This window comes from Quercus suber, unplaced genomic scaffold, assembly GCF_002906115.3.
Source record: "Quercus suber isolate HL8 unplaced genomic scaffold, Cork oak 2.0 scaffold_454, whole genome shotgun sequence".
NCBI classification, from domain to species: Eukaryota; Viridiplantae; Streptophyta; class Magnoliopsida; order Fagales; family Fagaceae; genus Quercus; species Quercus suber.
The window spans coordinates 42282-60942 of NW_027069905.1; positions in this window are offsets into that span (position 1 = coordinate 42282).

An 18661-nucleotide genomic window follows, 5' to 3' on the forward strand; every position below is an offset into this window, starting at 1 on the left:
TTGGGCCTCCTTCCATTTATAATCTCTTGGATTTAATGTGGCTATAAATTGAGGAGGTGAGTAGAGTGGTTTTTTTTTCTTCATAATAGCATCCTACCATTGGGTTTAAGCCTGCAAGTAGAAGAATCGGTGCGTTATAACTGCAATCTCAACCCCACAAGAGCACTAGAGGCATTCAGCTTTGAACCGTGAGTGTGGATATTTCCTAAACGTTTTTTATTGCGAGATTTGAACTTAATACCTCCACCCCCAAGCCAATTTTGAGTAAGCCCAATAATCACTAGATCACTACCCTCAATAAAAGGATTAGACGCTTTCTCCAAAAGTGGCAAATATTTATTTGCTTTGCCACTTTAAAAAAATTATTTTCCCTAAAATCGTTTTGCCTACAATGTTTATTTTACATTCTGCTATTTATCTAAATTGATAATTGGCCTTAAAGATATACTTGACGTAAATGGTATATCCTTTTAAATAAGAGATAATAAGTAATAAAGAAATAAAACTGATCTTTTACGATTTTGTCAAAGTTAAACAGTATTTTCTTGTTTAAATTTTAAAAAACAAATAAAGATTACGTGTGCTTTTGAATATCGCTTATTTTACTAAAAACTAAAAACAATAAAAAAAAAAAATTTCTGGTTACTATTTATTACTGTTCAACACTGTTCATTGGCGTAAATACACTGTTCATGTCCCTTGAACAGTGCATTAAGCGCTAGTAAAAAAAAAAAAAAAAAGGCAAAACGTGGATGTGAGAGACGCTATCCAAACGAAGCTATAATGTGTGCATTTGAATACTGCTTATTTTACTGAAAACTAAAAACAATAAAAAAAAAAATTAATTTTTGGTTACTGTTTATTACTGTTCAACACTGTTTATTGGCCTAACTATACTGTTCATGTCTCATAAACAGTGCTTTAAGCAGTGATTAAAAAAAAAAAAAAAAAAAAAAATTTTTTTTTTTTTTTTTTTCTCTTCTCTATGTGGTTGACGTTAATATGAACTCTTTTGATTTTGTCTCTTGCCTAGCTTTTGTTTTTAATTTTGTTTCTTCCCTCTGTTGTCTCAGTAGATGTTCCTATCTTTCTCCCAAAGTTTTATTGTCCACTACCATAGAGATTCCTTTTGTCTTATATGTCCAGATTTGTTTTCAACTTTTGAGAGACCCCTGCTAAAACAAGCAACCTTCAACGCTTTTAAGTATTGTTCAGTCACATAGTAAGTTCTCTCTTTTTGGTTTGGTATAAATAAACTTATTTATTTTAATTTATTTTAGGATTTATAAAAACTTTCTTATATATTCTTGTGTGAGTGTGTGTCTAAACTCTAAAGTTTGTGTGTGTGTGTGTGTGTGTGTTGTTTAATAAAAAAATTAACTATGTTGTTTGTTTTGTATTAAGGTCATGAGTGATAGCAATTATCATACTAAGACTGATAGTCAATTGGTTCGAAAATTTTAATTTTAAAGATGAGGATTCACTTATAATAGTTGAACAACCAAAACCTATGTCAATAGATAGCAATGATAAAATTCATGCTAACGTAGAAGAAGAAGTGATTCCGAAATTAGGAATTGAGTTCAAGACTGAGCAAGTTATGTATGATTTCTGTAACAGTTATGTGTGTGCAGTTGGATTTAGTATTAGGAGAAGTAAGGGCTACAAGGGTAATAAAGATGGTTCACGTAAATGGTTAGAGAGAGTTTTTTGTTGCTCTTGTGAGGGTATACGAGGGAATGACAAAAGAGATGATAATGTGAAATGCCATTGTCTAGAAACAAGATGCGGTTGCTTAGCAGAGTTGAAAATTAGTTGTAGATGAAGTGAAAAATATTGAGTGGTAAAATTTGTGTCAGAGCACACACATGTCTTAGCTTCTCCTTGTAAGTGTATATTCCTTAGATCTCAAAGGTTCATTAATCTAGCCCAAGCTATTGAGGCTGAATTAGCAGATAGTTTTAGAATTGCACCAAGAGCAAGTGTAGGACTAATGGCCAGAAGGGTAGGTGGGCTTGACAACCTTGGCTTCATTCTTGAGGATTATAATAATTATTTGCGTACAAGACGAATAGATGAGATGAAAACCAGGGATACAAGAGGCCTACTTGAATATCTTCAAAGAATGCAATTTGAAGACCTTAATTTTTGAAAGCTTGGATTTATATGAAACACATGAGCTTGGTTAGACCCCCAGTATAAAAATTACGGCTTAATTTCTTTTACACTAATTTATCTAAGTGCATAACAAGAGTAAATGAAGCGCAATCACCGGATCTACTCTTTGAGCCATAAGCAAGCAAACAACAATAAAATGAAAGCTTAAAGAATAAGGGAAGAGAGATGCAAACACAAGATAAAAACAAGACATGTTATCAAAGAGGAAACCGAAGAACTCAACGAAAAACCTCTCTGCGACCCTCCAAGTCGAAATTGATACACTAGTGAATAAATTGGAGTACACAAATAACAAAAGACCCTCCAAGCCTAATCTACCCAATGTACTTGAGCCCTCCAAGCTCCTGCTACCAATGGACTTCTCGAAGTCTTGTCTTCACTAGCTATCCGGATCTCACAATATGCCCGATTGCATCTGCCAAGCTTCATTGGTTTCTTTTAGCAAATTCCCAAAACTTTCCAAACTCCAAAACACTCTCTACACTCTGAATATGTGTGGGTTGTGTTTGGTACAAATCCCTTCTCAAGGTATGACAATGGGAGAGGGAATGAGAAAAGACTACAATAATTTCTCACTAAGGATAAGTAACTCTCTCTCTCTCTCTCTCTCTCTAAAAGGTGGGTGTGTTATGTTGTAGAAAACCTATCTAGAGTTTTTCTCTTTGAATATCCTTCTTTACTTTTATGGGTAATAAGGGTATATATAGTATGGGTGAAGGGCAAGAAAGTCAAACTTAAAATCCTCTAGGCAGAGAGTTTTATGGGTACCCTGCGAGATGGCCTGTCTCACAAAGTACTTTCGGAATGCAACCTGACACTTGACTCTTCAGCTTCCAGCATGTGTTTCTCACGTGCCCTTTTCACGAGAACCTTTCTCACGAACATCTTGCGAGCTAGTTGCAAAACTGAACTAATCTTCATTTCATGCTCGATTCTTCACCAAATTAATACTAAACCCAATACAATAAAATCCCAACAAATACAAGGAAATAAAATTAAAGCAATTACAATGTGCAACTTGATCAAACACTAACAGTATAACTTGATCAAACACTGTTATATGGAAATGACTACAATGATTATATAGCAAAGCAAATGATCATCCGAACATGCAACTAATAGAGCACAATGACATAAGAATATATGCATGTCCAACACATAAACACGATGCGATGAGAGCAACAAAGCATAGATACTAAATGTAATTCAAAGAACCATAAAGCAAAACAAGAAAACAAACAAAGCAAGGTTTTCTTGAAAAGAAATGTCTTCTCCCCCTTGGTATATGCATCACCCTGTGAGAGACGTGTCCTTCAAGAAAAGAGATTCGGGTACCTTTTTAGGGCACTTATCTTTTTGGGTAAGTGGTATAGAGTTGCCACTTATTTTTCTTCATACAAAAAAGAAAAAGAAAAAAAATACCAATTACAAAATACATGACTGAATAGTTTCATTCATTGATTGAATAAAAATTACATATTTGGAAAATTGAAAAGTTACATAGCTTTAGGTCCTAGTTTACAATCTACCAAATATTTACATGGCTTATTGTCCTAGTTACATTCAACCCAAAACAAACAAAGATAAGACTAGATCTACTTAACCAATGCCCTAAATCTGGAGGCTAGTTACGGAATGGGAAGGTGTTATGTACCCATTCCACCCAGATAGAGTTTGGTCTTCTAGACTGTTGTGACCAATGTACTTTCTTATGCATGTCATGAATGATGTGTTGAACATGTGAATGAAAAATTAAATCACACAATTTATTGTATGGATGAAATCTCTTCTTTTGTTAAAAAAAATTAGATCTATTTTTATTATTAAAAAAAATGATTTTGATTTGTCAAGACATCAAATCTGTTTTGTAGTATTAAAAAAGTGATTTTTGATTACAAAAATTTAGATCTATTTTGTAATATGCATGTTTTACAAAGAATGAAAAAGATTTTTTAAGAAGAGAGTTTCACTCATAGTCCAAATTTTTGCTTCATGCATTTAAATAAAACAAACACAAACACAAACATGTTTAATCTTTTCAAAAATGTGCGTATAATTTTTTGTGGGGGCCAGATAGTCAGAAGGTACTGTTAAAACTGTATATATTATGCCTATGGCCTAGTTTGAGGATATTTACTTGTCTAAGGATGGTCAAACAATGTTATGATGGGAATGGTAAAAGAGGAAGAGATAAGGATTGTACATGATAGTCCAAAAGATGTCCAAGGAGAGAAGTCGTATCGGAAATGTGGATCTAAGATCAGTAGGAATGTCTTACTATCCTGGACATCCTATTAGGTTGCATCACAGTTAGAAGTCAGACATTGGATAGGAGAGGAGAAGAGGAAAACAAAAAATATCTACAAAAGCTGCTACCTGCGCATTAAATGCTTTGCAACTAACTTCCTATCCGCATTAATGTGAAGGTGATACCTGAACAGTACATTTCAGCCATACAGCTACTACATAGAGACTTATGGGAGGGGTTGATAGGACAAGTATCAATACCGACCATCATGCATACACGTGGAAGGTGGAGTTGAAAAAGAAAGGGGTATATAAGGGAAGGGTGGCAACCAGAATGGGGGATCGAGAATTCAGGAGAGGAAAAACTATAGCATCTAACAAACAACTTGTAACTAAACCTACGATTAATATAGAAGATCATACCTTTTTAGGCCTAAGTTCATTCACACAGTAGGCTTAGAATTCAAACTTGGTCCTTACAATTGGCACCATCTGTGGGAATACTGGTGTTTCAGTGAATCCAACTTTCAAAGATGGTAGGATCAGGTCCACACCAGGTAGAGTCTATGGGGTCTCAACATCAAGATCACGGAAGTGATCTTGAATGGCAAAGGGACCGAGAAGGAAGTGTACATACTACCCATACTAGTAGAAGCCAAGCTAGGGGTAAAAGCCACGTCTCTTAGGCACAGAATGCCAGAAACATGTAGAAGGAGAATGACCATCTAAAGAGAAGCTTACGTTGTGAACGGCGAAGGTGAGCCCTTTCCAATCCTTATTTTTCTTTTGGTGGTAAAGAGGATGATAGTTATAGGCACAGGCCGAGAACTCCATCTAGTGAATCCTTTTCAGATGATGAGGATTATCATCATAAGCGCAGGGAGAGAAAGTTATCCTCTGTTGGCTTGGGAAATGATGCTATGAGTAAGGCACTTAACCAGATTTCCAGGTCGCCTTTCACGCGTTGGATTGAGAGGGGGAAACTTCCTCAGCGGTTCTCTTAACCCACCTTCACCATGTATAATGGAAGGACAGATCCCGTGGAGTATGTTAGCCACTTTAATTAGAGGATGGCTGTACACTCTAACAATGAGCCTCTAATGTGCAAGGTCTTCCCGTCTAATCTGGGGCCTGTGGCGATAAGGTGGTTTAATAGTCTGAGGGCAAGTTCCATTGATTCTTTCAAAGAGTTTACTCAAGCATTTGGATCACGCTTTGTCATGTGTAGAAGGGTTTCTCGACCTTTGGCTTCTTTGTTATCCTTATCCATGAGAGAAGGAGAAACTGTGAAAACCTATTCGGACAGATATTGGGAAATGTTCAACGAAATTGATGGTGATTTTGATGACGTGGCCATTGGTACTTTCAAGCTCGGCTTGCCAGCCGAGCATGGCTTGAGGAAGTCTCTAATTGGGAAACCTGTCAGTGGTATACACCAACTCATGGATTGGATTAACAAGTATAAGAAGGTGGAAGAGGACCAACAACAAGACAAGGGAAAGGGCAAGGTTATCCCTCAAGAGAGGAGGGATTTCAGGTCGAATCGTTACAACAACAGACCTCGTAGGGATTTTACTGGGCAATCTGAGTCGCAACTTCTCAGGTGGTGAATACTGTATTCAGAGATCCAGTGCATCAAGTGTTGGAAAAAATCAAGAACGAGCCATATTTCAAATGGCCAAACAAGATGAGCGGAGACCCTCTAAGGCGTAATCAAAGTCTTCATTGCCAGTACATCAAGAGCGAGGACATACCACCGAGAACTGTCGTACATTGTGGAATCATTTGGAGTAGCTGGTTAAAGAAGGGAGGTTGCAGCATCTCTTGTGCCACCCAAACGGGCAGAGAGACCAGTCAAGGTCTAGAACTCAGGGGAATGCTTCTTCAAGGTCCCCCTTAGGCACCATCAATGTCATCTTTGCTGCACCAAGGAGGACTGGGTCCCAGCCCTCCAGAGTGATGTCTGTAGCTCGTTGCATGCTGAGGACAATAATCCCAGTTCAAAGAGGGCCAAGTTAGAGATTCGACTAATGTTGAGTTTCTTGAATGAAGATAAGATGGGAACCATCCAGCCGCACGATGATGCTTTGGTGGTAACCCTCAGAATCGGGGGGTATGACTTAAAAAGGTTATTGATGGATTAAAGCAGTGGTGCAGAGATCATGTATCCTGATCTGTACAAAGGGCTTAACCTAACAACTAAGGATTTGGCAGCCTATAATTCTCCTTTGGTAAGCTTTGATGGGAAAGTTGTCATTCTTAAGGGGTAGATTAGGTTGCCCATGCAAGCAGGCTCAGAGGTGGTTGAAGTGGACTTCATTGTAGTTGATGCCTTCTCACCTTACACGGCCATAGTTGCCAGACCCTGGCTTCACACACTGGGGGTTGTTTCTTCCACTCTACATTAGAAGGTGAAATACCCGTCAGGAGACCGAATTGAAGAGCTAGTAAGAGACCAATCCATGGCTCGGCAGTGCCTCGTGTCTGCCATTTTACATCAGCTGACGATTGAGTCCTCGGCCTCAGTCAATGATGGTTTATAGCAATCAAATTCTATGGAATTACCTGCTAAGGTGTTGGCTGAGAAGGCTAAATATGAAGATTTAAAGAGATTCGCCATATGTGACGATCTGGAGAGGTTTTTCCAAATTGATGCTCAGTTACCATCTCAGGAAAAAGGGGGAATTGGTGGAATTCCTTAAGGGAAACGCTGATGTGTTTGCTTGGAATGCCTACGAAGCTCTAGGAGTGGATCCAAACTTCATATGCCATCATCTGAATATCAATCCATCAGTCATTCCTAAGAAGCAACCATCTCGGCGTTCATCTAAGGAACATTCTGATGCTGTCAAAGATGAGGTGATGAAGCTTAAATAGATTGGAGCCATTAAAGAGGGTTTTTACCCAGAATGGTTGGCTAATATAGTGGTGGTAAAGAAGAAGACGGGGAAGTGGTGCGTATGCGTAGATTTTATAGATCTTAATAGGGCTTACCCAAAAGACCCTTTTCCTATGCCCAGGATTGACTAGCTGGTGGATGCGACTGTGGGCCACCCTCAAATGAGCTTTCTGGACGCCTTTCAAGGATATCATCATATACCTTTGGTCGTGGATGACCAAGAGAAAACAGCTTTTGTCACTCTTACTAGAAATTATCATTATAAGGTGATTCCTTTTGGTTTGAAAAATGCAGGGGCTACCTATCAGCGGATGATGACCAGAATGTTCAAACCTCAGTTGGGGAAAAACATCAAAATCTACATTGATGATATGGTAGTAAAGAGCAGGGTGGAATCTAATCATGTTAGCGACCTCAAAAATATTTTCGACATCTTAAGGAGACACAAGCTATGGGCTTAATGCCTCCAAGTCTTCTTTTGGTGTGGGATCAAGGAAGTTCCTGGGCTACATGTTCACGCATCGTGGAATTGAACTAAATCCTGATCAAATCAAGGCAATTAACAACTTGCAACCACCTTAGAACCCTAAGGAGGTTTAGAGGCTCACAGGGATGACTGCCGCCCTAAACCATTTCATATCTCGATTAGCGAATAGATGCAGGCCTTTCTTTTACTTGTTGAACAAATGGAAGGGATTTGAATGGACCAAGGAATGCGTTCTAGCTTTTCAGCAATTGAAGGAATGTTTATCTCGACTACCCATCATGTCTAGGCCCGAGGTAGATGAGGTTTTGTTTGCCTACATTGCAGTAGCCTCTCATGCGGTGAGTTTAGTGCCAATACGGGATGACAGTGGTGTACAGAGGCCAGTTTATTATGTGAGCAAGTTTTTGCATGAGGCTAAAGTCCGTTACTTACCATTAGAAAGGGCCATTCTAGTTGTGGTGCATGCTATGTGCAAGCTCCCTCACTACTTTCAGTAACACACAGTTGTTGTCTTGACTCAACTCCCACTCAAATCTCTACTTCGGAGTGCCGATTATATAGGGAGAATTGCGAAATGGGGCACTATTCTAGGGGCTTTCGACATTAAATACATGTCTCGCACCTCGGTAAAGGGTTAAGTTCTAGCCGACCAAGTAGCTGAGTTCACGGAGATCCTAGTAGAAAGAAAGGGCCGAAAAGCTGAACATGGATGGAAAATCGGTTGGGGTAGTCTCCACGCAAGACCCTTTATCCTGGAATGTCTACATAGAAGGTGCAGCAAATCATAGGGGATCTAGTGTGGGGCTAGTCTTGATATCTCCAAAGAGGATCATGATTGAAAAATATTTAAGATTGGGTTTCTCAACTATAAACAATGAAATTGAGTATGAAGCTTTGTTGGAAGGGATGATCATGGTACAGAAAATGAATCGAAAGGCAGTTGCAATGTTCTCTGATTCTAGGTTGGTTATTGGCCAAGTCCAAGGAGAGTTAGAAGCCAGAGATCCCAGAATGCAAGAATATTTAAACCAGGTTAGACATTTACAGTCCAAATTTGAGTCTTTTTGTTTATCACATGTCTCTAGAAGTCAAAACACACATGCCGACTCTCTTGCCACATTGGCCACATCTTCGGCACAAAGTTTACCTCGGGTAATTCTTATAGAAGACTTGTGTAAACCAACCAAGGCAGGAACAACCACGACTCATATTCATCAAATAAGAGCGGGACCTAGCTGGATGGACCCCATTGTATTATTTCTCAAGGAAGATATTTTGTCGAAGATAAGTCTGAAGTAGACAAAGTGTGAAGAAAAGCTCCTCGATTCTGGCTATCCGAGGACCAGAAGTTGTATAAAAGATCTTTTTTTGGCTCATACCTTCTGTGTGTATGCCCAGAAGCAGCTAAGCTAATCTCGGAAAAGTTGCATGAAGGAATTTGTGAAAGCCACATGGGGGGCAAGTACTAATCATATAAGGCTCTTTCACAAGGCTACTGGTGGCCGAAAATGTGGAAAGAAGCACAAGACTATTCAAAGAAGTGCAACTAGTGTCAAAGATTTGCCCCGAGCATTCACCAACCTGGGGGAGTTCTCAATCCTTTGTCTAGTCCTTGGCCTTTCACACAATGGGGGTTGGATATTGTGTAAGGCAGCAGGTAATAAAAGGTACTTATTGGTCGGCACAGACTATTTTACCAAGTGGGTTGAAGCTGAACCACTTGCGAACATCAGGGATGTGGATGCTAAACGGTTTATTTGGAAAAACATTATTACTAGGTTTGGAGTCCCCCATACTCTTATTTCGAGAAATGGGCTCCAGTTCGACAGTAAAGCCTTCAAGAGATATTACTGTGATCTAAGGATAAAGAATAGGTATTCCACCCTGACATATCGACAGGGAAATGGGCAGGCCAAAACTGTTAATAAAGTCATAGTGAGTGGACTCAAAAAAAATGTTGGATGATGCCAAAGGGAAATGGGTTGAAGAATTGTCACACTTTCTATGGACTTATCAGACCATGCCTCATAGGTCCACAGGGGAGATGCCTTTTTCAATGACGTATGGGGTCGAGACTATTATTCCTTTGGAAACCGGATTCCCTACCCTAAGAACTAATTCATTCACTCCGAGTAGCAACGACGGGCTATTGGGGAAGAGTTTAGATTTAATTGAAGAACGAAGAGAAAATGACAAGGTCCAGCTGGCATATTATCAACACAAGCTCAAGCAAGGGTATGATGCTAATGTAAAACTAAGGCCGCTAACAGTAGGGGATTTAGTCTTAAGAAAGGTCGTGGGCGCTGCCAGGAACCCAGCATGGGGGAGGTTAGGCCCCAACTGGGAGGGGCCATATCGTATAACATCAGTGGTCGGGATAGGCGGGTATTATCTTGAAGATCTAGAGGAAAGAGTTGCACCTCGTCCCTGGAATGTAAATAATCTTAGAAGATATTGTTATTAATACAAGCTTTCCCCACCTTCTTCGGGTTTGTGATGTAATTAATTGGGTGTCTTTACCATCATTCTAAATATCAAACAGAACCATGGTCAAGCCTGGATCCTTGGACCACATACCATGGAAAAATTGATATCTTTTAATCAATTTTCTAAGTGTTAAACAGAACCTTATCTATGCCTGGTTCCTCGAACCATCTGCTTTGGGAAAACTAACAAAATATAGCATTATTCTAAATATCAAATAGAACTTTCATCATACCTGGATTCTCGGACCACATACCTTGGGAAAATTGATATCTTTTAATTAATTTTGTAAGTGTTAAACAGAACCTTAGCTATGCCTGGCTCCTCGAACCATCTGCTTTGGGAAAAATTAACACAGTATGGCATCATTCTATATATCAAACAAAACATTGGTCATGCCTAGATCCTCGGACCACATACTTTGGTAAAATTGATATCTTTTAATTAATTTTGTAAGTGTTAAACAGAATCTTAGCTATGCCTGGTTCCTTGAACCATCTGCTTTGAAAAAATTAACACAGTATAACATTATTCTAAATATCAAACAGAATCTTGGTCATGCCTGGATCCTCGAACCACATACGTTGAGAAAATTGATATCTTTTAATTAATTTTCTAAGTGTTACACAGAACACCAGCTATGGTTGGTTCCTCAGACCATCTATTTTGGGAAAATTAACATAGTATGGCATCATTCTAAATATCAAACAAAACCTTGGTCACGCTTGGATCCTCGGACCATACACCTAGGGAAAATTGCTATCTTTTAATTAATTTTGTAAGTGTTAAACAGAACCTTAGCTATGTCTGGTTCCTCGGACCATCTGCTTTCGAAAAATTAACACAGTATAACATTATTCTAAATATCAAACAGAACCTTGGCCATGCCTAGATCCTCGAACCACATACCTTGGGAAAATTGATATCTTTTAATTAATTTTCTAAGTGTTAAACAGAACCTTAGCTATGTCTGGTTCCTCGGGCCATCTGCTTTGGGAAAATTAACACATAATGACAGGAATTTAGACCCCTTAAACACACACAGATTGCGTAGCCTAGATTAATTAGCCAAGTTGTTACTTAGTCAAATTAAGCAATTCTAGGTTAAAACAATCAAACAATCATATCAAGAATAATAATGCAGCGGAAAATAAATAACACAAGATATGANTCCTGGGCCATGCCTGGATCCTTGAACCACATACGTTTAGAAAATTGATATCTTTTAGTTAATATTCTTAGTGTTAAACAGAACCCTAGCTATGCTTGGTTCCTCGGACCATCTGCAGTGGAAAAATTAACAAAGTATGGTATCATTCTAAATATCGAACAAAACCTTGGTCATGCTTGGATTCTTAGACCACATACCTTGGGAAAATAGATATCTTTTAATTAATTTTGTAAGTGTTAGAGACAGCCTTAGCTATGCCTGGTTCCTCAGACCATCTGCATTGAAGAAATTAACATAGTATAACATTATTCTAAATATCAAACTAAACATTGGTCACGCTTGGATCCTCGAACCATATACCTTAGAAAAATTGATATCTTTTAATTAATTTTGTAAGTATTAAAGAGAACCTTAGCTCTGCCTGGTTCCTCAGACCATCTGCTTTGCAAAAATTAACACAGCATGACTTCATTATAAATATCAAACAAAACATTGGCCATGCCTAGATCCACAGACCACATACCTTAGGAAAATTGATATCTTTTAATTACTTTTCTAACAGTTAAACAGAACCTTAGCTATGCCTTGTTTTTTGGACCATCAGCTTTGGAAAAATTAACACGGTATGACATTCTTCTAAATATCAAAGAAAACCATGGCCATGCATGAATCCTCGGACCACATACCCTGGGAAAATTGATATCTCTTAATTAATTTTGTAAGCCTTCAACAGAACCTCAGCTATGCCTGGTTACTCAGACCATCTGCTTCGGAAAAATTAACACAGTATAACATTATTCTAAATATCAAACAGAACGTTGGTCATGCTTGGATCCTCGAGCCACATACCTTAAGAAAATTGATATCTTTGAATTAATTTTCTAAGTGTTAAATAGAACCTTAGCTATGCCTGGTTCCTCAAACCATCTGCTCTGAAAAAATTAATACAGTATAACATTATTCTAAATATCAAACAGAACCTTGGTCATGCCTGGATCCTCGAACCACATACGTTGTGAAAATTGATATCTTTTAATTAATTTTCTAAGTGTTAAAAAGAAACCGAGCTATACTTGGTTCCTCAGACCATCTGCTTTGGAAAAATTAACACAGTATGACATCATTCTAAATATCAACCAAAACCTTGGTCATGCTTGGATCCTCGGACCACATACTTTGAGAAAATTGATATCTTTTAATTAATTTTGTAAGTGTTAAAGAGAACCTTAGCTATGCCTGGTTCCTTAGACCATCTGATTTGGGAAAATTAACACAGTATGGCATCATTCTAAATATCAAACAAAACCTTGGTCATGCTTGGATCCTCAGACCACAAACCTTTGGAAAATAGATATCTTTTAATTAATTTTGTTAGTGTTAGAGAGAGCCTTAGCTATGCCTGGTTCCTCAGACCATCTGCATTGGAGAAATTAGCATAGTATAACATTATTCTAAATATCAAACTGACATTGGTCACGCTTGGATCCTTGAACCACATACCTTGGGAAAATTGATATCTTTTAATCAATTTTCTAAGTGTTAAACCGAACCCTAGCTATGCTTGGTTCCTCGGACCATCTGATTTCGGAAAATTAACACAGTATGGCATCATTCTAAAATATCAAACAAAACCTTGGTCATACCAAGATCCTCCAATCATATAGCTTAAGAAAATTGATAACTTATTATTAATTTCTAACTGTTAAACAGAACTTTAGCTATGCCTGGGTCGTCAGACCATCTACTTTGGAAAAATTAACACAGTGTGGCATCACTCTAAATATCAAACAAAACCTTGGTCACGCTTGGATCCTCGGACCACATACCTTGGAAAAATTGATATCTTTTAATTAATTTTGTAAGTGTTAAAGAGAACCTTAGCTTTGCCTGGTTCCTCAGATCATCTGCTTTGCAAAAATTAACACGGTATGACTTCATTCTAAACATCAAACAAAACATTGGCCATGCCTGGATCCTCGGACCATATACCTTAGGAAAATTGATATCTTTTAATTAATTTTCTAACAGTTAAACAGAACCTTAGCTATGCCAGGTTTTTCGGATCATCTGCTTTGGAAAAATTAACACAATATGACAACCTTCTAAATACAAAGAAAACCTTGGTCATGCTTGAATCCTCGGACCACATACCCTGGGAAAATAGATATCTTTTAATTAATTTTGTAAGTGTTAAAGAGAACCATAGCTATGCCTGGTTCCTCAGACCATCTGCTTTGGAAAAATTAACACAGTATAACGTTATTCTAAATATCAAACAGAACATTGGTCTTGCTTGGATCCTCGAGCCACATACCTTGAGAAAATTGATATCTTCGAACTAATTTTCTAAGTGTTAAATAGAACCTTAGCTATGCCTGGTTCCTCGAACCATTTGCTTTGAAAAAATTAACACAGTATAACATTATTCTAAATATGAAACAGAACCTTGGTCATGCCTGGATCCTCGAACCACATACGTTGTGAAAATTGATATCTTTTAATTAATTTTCTAAGTGTTAAAAAGAAACCGAGCTATACTTGGTTCCTCGGACCATCTGCTTTGGAAAAATTAACACAGTATGACATCATTCTAAATATCAACCAAAACCTTGGTCATGCTTGGATCCTCGGACCACATACTTTGAGAAAATTGATATCTTTTAATTAATTTTGTAAGTGTTAAAGAGAACCTTAGCTATGCCTGGTTCCTCGGACCATCTGATTTGGGAAAATTAACACAGTATAGCATCATTCTAAATATCAAACAAAACCTTGGCCACGCTTGGATCCTCAGACCACATACCTTGGGAAAATAGATATCTTTTAATTAATTTTGTTAGTGTTAGAGAGAGCCTTAGCTATGCCTGGTTCCTCAGACCATCTGCATTACAGAAATTAACATAGTATAACATTATTCTAAATATAAAACTGACATTGGTCACGCTTGGATCCTTGAACCACATACCTTGGGAAAATTGATATCTTTTAATCAATTTTCTAAGTGTTAAACCGAACCCTAGCTATGCTTGGTTCCTCGGACCATCTGATTTCGGAAAATTAACACAGTATGGCATCATTCTAAAATATCAAACAAAACCTTGGTCATACCAAGATCCTCCAATCATATATCTTAAGAAAATTGATAACTTATTATTAATTTCTAATTGTTAAACAGAACTTTAGCTATGCCTGGGTTGTCGGACCATCTACTTTGGAAAAATTAACACAGTGTGGCATCACTCTAAATATCAAACAAAACCTTGGTCACGCTTGGATCCTCGGACCACATACCTTGGAAAAATTGATATCTTTTAATTAATTTTGTAAGTGTTAAAGAGAACCTTAGCTCTGCCTGGTTCCTCAGATCATCTGCTTTGCAAAAATTAACACAGTATGACTTCATTCTAAATATCAAACAAAACATTGGCCATGCCTGGATCCTCGGACCATATACCTTAGGAAAATTGATATCTTTTAATTAATTTTCTAACAGTTAAACAGAACCTTAGCTATGCCAAGTTTTTCGGATCACCTGCTTTGGAAAAATTAACACAATATGACAACCTTCTTAATATCAAAGAAAACCTTGGTCCTGCTTGAATCCTCGGACCACATACCCTGGGAAAATAGATATCTTTTAATTAATTTTGTAAGTGTTAAAGAGAACCATAGCTATTCCTGGTTCCTCAGACCATCTGCTTTGGAAAAATTAACACAGTATAACATTATTCTAAATATCAAACAGAACATTGGTCTTGCTTGGATCCTCCAGCCACATACCTTGAGAAAATTGATATCTTTGAATTAATTTTCTAAGTGTTAAACAGAACCTTAGCTATGCCTGGTTCCTCGAACCATCTGCTTTGAAAAAATTAACACAGTATAACATTATTCTAAATATGAAACAGAACCTTGGTCATGCCTGGATCCTCGAACCACATACGTTGTGAAAATTGATATCTTTTAATTAATTTTCTAAGTGTTAAACAAGAACCTGGCTATACTTGGTTCCTCGGACCATCTGCTTTGGAAAAATTAACACACTATGGCATCATTCTAAATATCAAACAAAACCTTGGTCATGCCTGGATCCTCGGACCACATACTTTGGGAAAATTGATATCTTTTAATTAATTTTGTAAGTACTAAAGAGAACCTTAGCTATGCCTGGTTCCTCGGACCATCTGATTGGGGAAAATTAACACAGTATGACATCATTCTAAATACCAAACAAAACGTTGGTCATACCTGGATCCTCGATTCATATACCTTAGGAAAATCGATATATTTTAATTAATTTTCTAACTGTTAAACAGAAACATAGCTATGCTTGGTTCCTCGAACTATCTGCTTTGGACAAAGTAACACAGTATGACATGACTCTAAATATTAAACAAAACCTTGGTCATTCTTTGACCCTCGGACCACATACCTTGGAAAAATTGATATATTCTAATTAATTTTGTAAGTGCTAAAGAGAACCTTAGCTATGTCTGGTTCCTCAGACCATCTGCTTTGCAAAAATTAACACAGTATGGCATCATTCTAAATATCAAACAAAACATTGGCATGCCTGAATCCACGGACCACATACCTTTTGAAAATTTATATCTTTTAATTAATTTTGTAAGTGTTAAAGAGAACCTTTGCTATGCCTGGTTCCTGACACCATCTGCTTTGGAAAAATTAACACAGTATGACATCATTCTAAATATCAAACAAAACATTGGCCATGCTTGAATCCTCGGACCATATACCTTAGGAAAATTGATATCTTTTAATTAATTTTCTAACAGTTAAACAGAACCTTAGCTATGCCAGGATTTTCAGACCATCTGCTTCGGAAAAATTATCACAGTATGACAACCTTCTAAATATGAAAGAAAACCCTGGTCATGCTTGAATCCTCGGACCACATACCCCGGGAAAATAGTTATCTTTTAATTAATTTTGTAAGTGTTAAAGAGAACCATACCTAAGCCTGGTTCCTCAGACCATCTGCTTTGGAAAAATTAATACAGTATAACATTATTCTAAATATCAAATAGAACATTGGTTATGCTTGGATCCTCGAACCACATACCTTGAGAAAATTGATATCTTTGGATTAATTTTCTAAGTGTTAAATAGAACCTTAGGTATGCCTGGTTCCTCGAACCATCTGCTTTGAAAAAATTAACACAGTATAACGTTATTCTAAATATGAAACAGAACCTTGGTCATGCCTGGATCCTCGAACCACATACGTTGTGAAAATTGATACCTTTTAATTAATTTTCTAAGTGTTAAACAGAAACCTAGCTATACTTAGTTCCTCGGACCATCTGCTTTGGAAAAATTAACACAGTATGGCATCATTCTAAATATCAAACAAAACCTTGGTCATGCTCGGATCCTCGGACCACATACTTTGGGAAAATTTATATCTTTTAATTAATTTTGTAAGTATTAAAGAGAACCTTTGCTATGCCTGGTTCCTTGGACTATCTGATTTGGGAAAATTAACACAGTATGGCATCATTCTAAATATCAAACAAAACCCTGGTCATACCTGGATCCTCGAATCATATACCTTAGGAAAATTGATATATTTTAGTTAATTTTCTAACTGTTAAACAGAAACATAGCTATGCCTGGTTCCTCGAACTATCTGCTTTGGAAAAATTAACACAGTATGGCATCACTCTAAATATTAAACAAAACCTTGGTCATGCTTTGACCCTCAGACCACATACCTTGGAAAAATTAATATATTCTAATTAATTTTCTAATTGTGAAACAGAAACATAGCTATGCCTGGTTCCTCGAACTATCTGCTTTGAAAAAATTAACACAGGTTGGCATCACTCTAAATATTAAACAAAACCTTGGTCATGCTTTGACCCTCGGACCACATACCTTGGAAAAATTGATATCTTTTAATTAATTTTGTAAGTGTTAAAGAGAACCTTAGCTATGCCTGATTCCTGAGACCATCTGCTTTGGAAAAATTAACACAGTATGACATCATTCTAAATATCAAACAAGACATTTTCCATGTCTGGATCGTCGGACTACTTACCTTGGAAAAATTGATATCTTTTAACTAATTTTGTAAGTGTTAAACAGAATATTAGCTATGCTTGGTTCCTCGAATCATCTGCTTTGAAAAAATTAACACAGTATAACATTATTCTAAATATGAAACAAAATCTTGGTCATGCCTGGATCATCGAACCCCAAACGTTGAGAAAATTGATATATTTTAATTAATTTTCTAAGTGTTGAACAGAACCATAGCTATGCTTGGTTCCTCGGACCATCTGATTTGGGGAAACAAACACAGTATGGCATCATTCTAAATATCAAACGAAGCCTTTGACATGCTTGGGTCCTCGCACCATACACCTTGGAAAAATTGCTATCTTTTAATTGATTTTGTAAGTGTTAAACATAACCTTAGCTATATCTGGTTCTTCGGACCATCTGTTTTGGTAAAATTAACACAGTATAACATTATTCTAAATATCAAACAGAACTTTGGGCATGCCCAGATTCTCGAACCACATACCTTGGGAAAATTGATATCTTTTAATGAATTTTATAAGTGTTAAACAGAACCTTCGCTATGTCTGGTTCCACGGGACATCTGGTTTGGGAAAATTAACACAGTATGGCATCATTCTAAACATCAAACAAAACGTTGGTCATGCCTGGATCCTCGAATCATATACCTTAGGAAAATAGATATCTTTTAATTAATTTTCTAACTGTTAAACAGAAACTTAGCTATGACTGGTTCCTCGGACCGTCTGCTTTGGAAAAATTAACATAGTATGGCATCATTCTAAATATCAAACAAAACCTTGGTCAAGCTTGGATCCTCGGACCACATACCTTGGAAAAATTGATATCTTTTAGTTAATTTTGTAAGTGTTAAAGAGAACCTTAGCTACGCCTGGATCCTCAGACCATCTGCTTTGGAATAATTAACACAGTATAACATTATTCTAAATATCAAACAGAACATTGATCATGCTTGGATCCTCAAACCACATACCTTGGGAAAATTGATATCTTTTTATTAATTTCCTAACTGTGAAACAGAACCATAGCGATGCCTGGTTCCATGAACCATCTGCTTTGAAAAAATTAACACAGTATAGCAATATTCTAAATATCGAACAGAACCTTGGTCATGCCTGGATCCTCGAGC